The sequence below is a fragment of the Podarcis muralis genome, chromosome W (assembly GCF_964188315.1).
Source record: "Podarcis muralis chromosome W, rPodMur119.hap1.1, whole genome shotgun sequence".
NCBI lineage: Eukaryota > Metazoa > Chordata > Lepidosauria > Squamata > Lacertidae > Podarcis > Podarcis muralis.
Window position 1 is genome coordinate 15934300 of NC_135674.1, and position 6841 is coordinate 15941140.

A 6841-nucleotide genomic window follows, 5' to 3' on the forward strand; every position below is an offset into this window, starting at 1 on the left:
GTTTGATTTCCTCTTGCACGGCCTCTACTTTCTGTTTGGCCTCCTCAGCTACTCTGCGGTTTTCTGAGGTGGCTTCAAACAATTTCCCAATAGCTTGTGCATTTAAATTGACTTGTTGAGTCAAATTATTTACGCTGACTGTATTTTGGTCAATTTTAGATGATTGTTCAGTCACCTGTTTGCTCACACCATCCAATTTTTCCAAGATTTTGTCTAGTACTGAAGTGAAGTCACCTCCTGTAGCCATTCCTTCCGGCCTTGTTTGCTGTACTTCTTCCTCCCGTGCCACAGAAACAGTAGGAACAGATGATCTGCGCAACTGTGAAGTTATAGTAGTTTGTTGTGTTTTGGCTTTGGCTGATCTTGTCTTCCCACTCATCCCACCACTGTCTATGTGTCAAGGTCAGTCTCAAGGTCAGTTCCATGGGAATCCACAAGTCCAAAGATGGAAAAATACCCCCAGTAACTGCAAAGTTTTACTATTCCACTAGGGGGACACTTTCTAACTTTTTATTAAACAATTTATCTTAACCGTCTAACCTATTACTTAACAGATCCTTTCCATCTTTCACCAAATTCTGTTATTCAATTTGCCTCAATTTATTTAACCTTATCTTACCGAAAAATACCTTAAAGCTTAAAACTTAAAACTTATTTATACATAACTCCTTATATCGTTTCTACTAAAGCCAGATAGTTTCATTCCAACATTTTCCCCAATATTCATTAATTTACACTAATTCCCAATATAACAAATTTTCTTTATAAACTTTCTTCCAATCTTCATCCAACGTCTCTTCTTTCTGGTCTCGGGTTATGTCAGTCCTTACTGTCCATTCCATCTAGTTCATCAACCTGGTAATCTTATGTCCGAGGCTCTTAAGTCTCTTCCATGTCCCTTCTGCAGATCTTCTTCATCTTGTTTATATTTGCACTTTCCCTTGTCTTTTGTTGGTCTCTTTCCTGATTTCTTTCCTTTCTCATTGGAGAGTAGGTCTCTGGGGGATTCCAAACCAAAGTTATCTCCCTTCATCCGACCAGCCCATTCCCCAGAGTCCCACTCCCCGCAGTCGTCAGAATAATCCAAAAAATATTTAACAACATGTTTCAAAGTCCCTCCGAAATTAAAATTAAAAGTCTCCTCATCTCCAGACTTCTCCTGGCCCATTCCAAATTCAATCTTCAAAACCAACGGCTTATGCTCCTGCAGGGCCTCAGATCTCTCCATTTGTATTGCTTGAGGTGCAACCACAACCTCGTCCATTGTCTTCTGCACTTGTACTTGCCCAGTTAAAACAGGTTCCTGAGTTAGTTCTTGCCCTACAGCCGTCATCAAATCCAGTTTTTTGTTCATCAAATCCACCTTCTCATGCAACTGCTCCAACAAAACATTTGTCTTACAGAGAGCAAGCACCAAAGCTTCCTCCCGACACACTATTATTCAAGGTCAAAAGACTGATCCCACGATCTTAATCTTGCAGCTGTAGAGTCTCCAGGCAAACTGCAGAAACAATTTAACAAGCTCCCTCTAGAGGAGACAATTTTTATTTGTATCCATCTTTTTAAAGCGAGTCCAACAAAAAAAAGATTACTTACGTTTTTCAAATACTTTGTATCTTTAAAATGCAAAAGGCAACATTGGAATCAGATTGTTTCTCTCTCTCTCTCTCTCTCTCTCTCTCTCTCTCTCTTTTTTAAGCTATCTGTCAAAATGCTCCATTCACAGTCAATGAACGTCTCCGACAATTTCTGTCTCTGACAGGTTTGAGACGGTGGAAACTTATCTTTCTTTACTCCCTCCTGCAGGCTTGAAAGTCAAAATTCCCCCCCCCCCCTTTTCTCCTGCTTCCAAGGGGGTTTTAGTGATTGTAAAATGAAGGAAATTTCGACCTTTGTAAGCGACTTTCCAGGCTATTCGCTTACAAGGTTTTTGCTTCAGTCTATTTACAAAAAGCGGAAGGCGGACTTTCTGTTTTGAACCTTCCCGCTTCGGTGCCAAATTAACATGTTTCTTAATCCAATTTTTCCGTTTCTACTCACGGGTACTTGTTTTAGAGTCCAATTGTCCACAGGAAAAAGTCAGCGCTCTCCGGCAACGGCTATGCGGCTTCACTCCACAAAAGTAGCAGTCGATTCAAAACACCGCGCTGCTCACCCCACGTCGTTTCAGAGCCCCGAAAAAGGGGTTCCCTGCGAGTAGGGGAGGCGCTCCTGGTGTCAGCCGAATCCCACGTTCCCAGGCTTCACCCGCCTGGGATTTTTGAGGGATTTCCGCCTTTGCCGCGGCGGCAAGACCCGATTTTTGCGGAGCGGGTTCCTCCCAGTCAGAGGAACTCCGCCATTGCCGATGGCGCTAACCCGGACGTCTCCCTGTCCAGTGCGTTTCCCCTGCGTACAAAACACTGCTTTGCTCTCAGTGCAATCTTCTGGGGGAAACTCCACCTAAGGCAGGAACAGCAGAGATGCAGCGGCATTGCTGTCATGAAGTAGAATAGGGAATGATATAGTCCAGAGACAAGAGTCTTCTATTCTAAGAAGCTTTATTTACAAGCAGAAGCAATTTACATTCCATCAGAGCTTAGTTCCATCGTGGCTTTCTCCTTTCGCTCTCGGAGAGAAGTGAAACTAAACACAGAGAACAAAGAACCTGTGACGTACAGTGCAGCATCGGATGGACGCTCCTCCCCCCAGGGCAGAACACAAAGGAGGTTAACCCTATAACCACCAAACTCTACATCCAGTGCCTTTCGCACGACGTTTGGTTTTATTATTTTTTCTTTTCTTTTCTTTTCTTTTCTTTTCTTTTCTTTTCTTTTCTTAATGACATTCGCACACTGGTCTATTGAATATACAGCCTTGAAGAAAAAGGAAATTGCAGGAGACTGATTGTTAAGAGTCTTTGCTGCCCAGCCCAACTGCCTTGAATGTACGAGGTATTGCAGCACCTCGCCCTTTTTAGAGGGGTTTTCTGGCCTAACATTCTTTATCTTATTTTGAAACTCCACAAAATCAGACCAGGCCTTTTTATACGATCTAAGCGTGGAAGGGGCTACCGACACCAATACTCCCTTCATGATGTCTCGTTCCCAAGGCTCCAAAGGTGCTCCGGGAATGGCTGTGGCGAATGCTGCACTTCTGGTGCTAACGAGCGAAAGCGATCCATCTGAAAACAAGATAGAGCATCTGCAATGTCATTGTTAATCCCAGGTAGAAACTTAGTGGAGAAATAGGTGTTTAGTTCTCGGCACAAAAGGACTAAGGACCGAAGCAGGTTTCCCACCTTAGGGGAGCGCGATGATTGTTTTGACAGGACATAGACGACCGCTTGGTTGTCTGCCCAAAAACATATCCAGTGATTCCTAAGCTCCTTGGCCCACAAGTGCACCGCAGCTACGATAAGGGGAAAAAAAATTATAGGAAGGCGAGGTCAAGCGTAATGGGCTTTCCCTGCCAGGCAGAGGGCCCCGTGTCAGACTGTACCTGAAAGTCTGCACAAAATGTCAGGTTATCCTGCCATAAGGAAATGCCATTGTATTTGTCCAAAACCTTAAACTACACCTCCAGGTCAGACTTTACCGCTTTAGAAAGGCGCACTCTGTGTTGAGGAGCCTGCAATCCTGCTGACAACTTTGCCCAATGCCCACAAAAGGGGGCGGCCGGGGGATACCACTCGGCAAGCGAAGTTGAGGTGACCCAGTAGCAATTGAATCTGTCTAAGGATGACCTTCCTGAGGGGAAGAAGCTGTAAGATTAATTACTTAAGTGCAGTTAACTTTTCCTTGGGTAAGCGGGGTGTCTGTGCGATTGTGTCCAATTCTATGCCCAAATAAGTCATGGTTGTGACTGGGCCCTCTGTTTTGTCCACGGCCAGAGGTACACCAAGATCCTCAGCCAGGGAGGTGAAAGTCTCTAAAGAACAGCGCAATCTGGCCTATTACTTGCCACCAGAATAAAGTCACTGAGGTAGTGGGCCACCCCCTAAGATCCAGTTTAAAAATGAAGGGCCCAGTCCAAAAATGCGCTAAAGGACTCAAAGGCAGCACATGCTACCGAGCACCCCGTGGGCATGGCTTTATCTATGAAATATGCCCCCTCAAATCTATTATTATTATTATTATTATTATTATTATTATTATTATTATTATTATTTAGGTAATGGGATAGGAGGTTCCTTGAAGGGTCCCGCTTGTTGGGATTTTAGTATCTCACCAACTGCGAGGAGCAGCTACTGTGTTGACATCATGTGATGTCTCTGAGCGTGAGACAGGAAGTCTCAGCCAGTTCTCATGTAACCGGAGAGTTACTTAGAGTTACTTTCGCTTCTGAGTCGAAGCATGAGTAGAGTCGGAGACTCTTGTGTTATGCTGCTCAGGAGAGCAGTCATGCCTGTACAGTCTTAATAAAGTAGTGAGTAGACTACGGACTGTCTCTTTCTTCTGTGATGAGATGCCAGAAGGAGGCGAGTGTGCTCCTCTCAGGAGGCAGCGGTCGCTTATCACCGGTCTCTCTGGACTGAGGGTGGATTCCAGTCAGAGAGTGACCACCGGAGAGAAGCCCTGGTGTCTTGGGAAGTTGGCACCCTTCCCAGGGGGGGGGGGGGGGGCATTTTTCCAACACCGCTACCCTCCCAGCTAGGATTACTTTTTTTTTTTTTTTAATATCCGGCCTTTCCTTAACTGATGTTTGATTCGGGGGGTCCCCTGAGTTAGGTGGGAATGAAATAGGGATTCTAAAACCAAGGGTAAAACCCTTCCCAAAGGTACCTTGCTGCTTGTTTGTTTGGGTATAAGTCAAGAAGGGATTTTAGAGGGTGCAGCTTAACTGGTGAGAAGGCCAGACCAATGTTCGCATTAATATCGGTTTCCAGCCGCACCCTGGGAGGGTCCGGGGGCCCCCCTTGTTCCCTAATGGAAGTGCCCCCCTGCCGCCCCGAAAGGGCTGTTTTCATTTGAAACATGACGTAGCTGGGTGGTTACCCAGGCACTTCTCACATTTTTGAAGGTACTTACAGTTTGGCCTCATATAAACCCCCTGTAAACTCCCAGCACTGCCTTCTGCGTCTTGACTCAACCTTTCCGAACTTAGAGTGTTCATGCGGTTTCTTCTCCACGTAGGGACCCACGTGTTCCATCCAGTAATTCTGGTCCCTCAGGTCCCAGCGGGTGGTGAGCAGCAAGGAAGCATTTCTGAATTGTCCTCGGTATCAGAAGGCTTACTTTACTTACTCTTCTTTGATGAATGTTTCTTCCTAGCCTTCCTCTTTCCCCCTTGCCCATCACTGGTAACCAGGATTGAGGCGACAGCCGCTGGCGTTTCCTGTTGTACCTGTACCTCCTCATCATAAGATGATCCTGATGCGTCCACCGTGGGTGTAGATTGAGTTCGCGGCTCCTGTAATATACTAGGAACATCTGCAACCAGCTGTGAAGCAGAACGATTATTCTGGCCAGAAGGAGTCTTGCCACCCCCGGAACCGAGCATGGACTTTTTGGAACGCGTAGACTGTGAATGTGTGAGGGGGCAGTTATGTGTGCTGTTGCCAGGTTGCGCAGCATTGAAACAAGATGCTGAAGTGCTGGGGCGCTCCTGGTTGCTGGGGAGGGTGTCTAGAATGTAATCCTGGGTGCTAGCTACTGTTGTAGAGGCCCCCGCGACCATTGGCCTGAACTGTTGATAGAAACTTTCAAATGCTGAGAAAAAACTGAGCTAAAGCCTGAGGGTTGCATGGCTTAGCCAGGATTTGAGACCCTCCCTGTGTTCCGGACTCACCGCTATTGGGAGACGGGGCCTGTTGATTTCCCCTGAGCCTTTTGTGAGCGCGAAGACTAAGAGTGCGTGTGAGGGCGACTACCCGTGCTGCTGCCAGGGTGTGCAACACTTAAACAGGAAGCTGATGTACCTGGGAGCTCCTGATTGCTAGGTAGTGTGTCTGGAATGCAATCCTGAGTGCCTACCATTGTCGCCGAGGACCCTGCGACCCCTGGCCTGCATTGTAGATAGAATGTTTCAGAAGCGGAAAAGAATTGGGCAAAGGCCTGGGGGTTGCAATATGGGGTTTGGAACTTAACAGGTTAAGTTGTTCCCATGATGCCTCAACATTCTGACGTCAGCTTTCGAAGCTGGGAGGAGTTTTCTCTGTTCCTCTCTGGTCTTTTGAGAGGGAAGGACACAGTTTGTCATGGCTGCGGTGAGCCCAGGGGTTTTCTGGGAAATGTCGGAATAAAGGACTGTAAATAGACAAACCGGGCTTTGTGTGTTTGTCGGAAGCTAAGTGAAGCTAAGTGACAGTTTTCACCGCTGTGTTCACTCTGCTGAGGCGTGACTGGACGAGGACGGAGCTGAGATCGCGCAGCTGAGGGAAGTGCGCCGGACGACAGTAAAGAGCTAATTGTGGATCGTAAATCAATTAGCAGGTCACGCTAATCAATCAATTCTACAGGTTATGGGTAGCCTAATTACCGATCGTAAAACTGTCACTTGAGGCTGCCGGGAAGCTTTGAAGTCTGCGGTTTGGAGCAGAGAAGCTGCGGCAGGAGGCGGAGATTTTTGCCTGTTGCTAAGAGGCAAGGAATAGCTGCGGAGCTAAGAGAGCAGCTGGCTGAAAGACGCAAAGGTTTGCCTGTGCTGCAGAGCTGAGAGCTGAGGGCAGCAAGGAATCGTTTCTCCACGGATGGGTGCCGGATGAGCTTGTGATCTGTGAGTACAGCTTGGGGCCCCTTGGGAGAACGGAAGACAATGGCAGGCAGCCAGGTCTTGGAGGACGTTCCGTCTGGAAAGCTCACTCTAAGAAGTTGAGCAAGGGCGTAAACACAGCAAGGGCTGCCTGGGGATGTGCTGAGAC

The 6841-nt window shown here is 47.0% G+C and overlaps 1 long non-coding RNA gene across 1 annotated transcript; it reads right to left on the reverse strand.

Moving 5' to 3' along the window:
• Positions 1–2523: 2523 nt before the first annotated feature.
• On the reverse strand, positions 2524–6042 carry LOC144326353 (uncharacterized). Its single transcript, XR_013391484.1, has 2 exons — positions 5010–6042; positions 2524–3163 (listed from the first exon to the last, which is right to left on the reverse strand). It is a non-coding gene; the product is annotated as an uncharacterized LOC144326353 (long non-coding RNA).
• Between the last annotated feature and the right edge of the window lie 799 nt (positions 6043–6841).